The following is a 901-nucleotide window of genomic DNA, read 5'->3' on the forward strand; positions in this document are numbered from 1 at the left end:
CTAAGCTCGAGGGTGGCGACGGCTCGTCACCGTTTCATCCTTGCCCGGAAGCAGAGAGACAAGCGGAACGGCAACGCCAGAGAAGAAGATGTTGGGTTCGGCTCTGGTTGAGGCGCCGACCCATGTTTGGGTTCTACGATACGCTGATGAGCAAGCTATAAATGCGAGAACACTGTTGCAACTTTAAGTCATTTGTGCGCATGGTGTCTCAAATGCTCTATGACCTGCTCATGTGTGTGAGACCTTCCATTGAGAAGAGTAGAAAGTGAGTTTTTTTACTGATGATATTTCCCTAATATTTTCCCCGCCGGGACCCCGGTTCAATTTAAGTCCGACTTAAAACCAACCGGGGCCTCGCCCGAGGCCAAAAATAACCCGGAAGCCGCTGGGAGACCCACAGGACACCCACCGGAAGAGCCAAAAAACAGTCCGTAAGTTACCCGCTCGGGCCCCTATGTGGAAATGTGACCATGACCCAAATTGTCCCGTTCGATCAACCGAGGGACCCCGTCAGCGACCCTGGCGGTGTTCCGGGATGACACAACGGATGCAATAGTTTGTAATGCAATAAGGTTGGGCCTGTACCGTCGAGTACCGTCGGGATGCCGGGCGGGTACTGGGTGGGTACTGTAGGGGAGCCTGTCGATGTGTCCACGATTAGTTGACGGCTTTGATTCGGCGTATTTTCTTGCCCGGGGCCCGGTTGATTTTAAGTTCGTCTAAGAATCAACCGGGGCCCCGCCCGAGCCCCAAACTAGCCCGGCAGCCGCCGGGGGTCTCACGGGGTCCCGCCCGAAAGTGCAACAGATCAGCCCCTAACCTACCCCTAACCTACCCGGCCGGAACCCTTTGTGTAAATGTGACGTTAGCATTAAAGTTAAAGTTACCCTTACATCTGTGC

General features: G+C 54.4%; 1 protein-coding gene across 1 annotated transcript in view; it reads left to right on the forward strand.

Annotated features, from left to right (window-relative positions):
• Positions 1-901, forward strand: part of LOC118410821 (hydroxyacid oxidase 1-like) — a 126,294-nt gene that overhangs the window by 112,794 nt on the left and 12,599 nt on the right. The window lies entirely within an intron of this gene.

The sequence above is a fragment of the Branchiostoma floridae genome, chromosome 3 (assembly GCF_000003815.2).
Source record: "Branchiostoma floridae strain S238N-H82 chromosome 3, Bfl_VNyyK, whole genome shotgun sequence".
NCBI lineage: Eukaryota > Metazoa > Chordata > Leptocardii > Amphioxiformes > Branchiostomatidae > Branchiostoma > Branchiostoma floridae.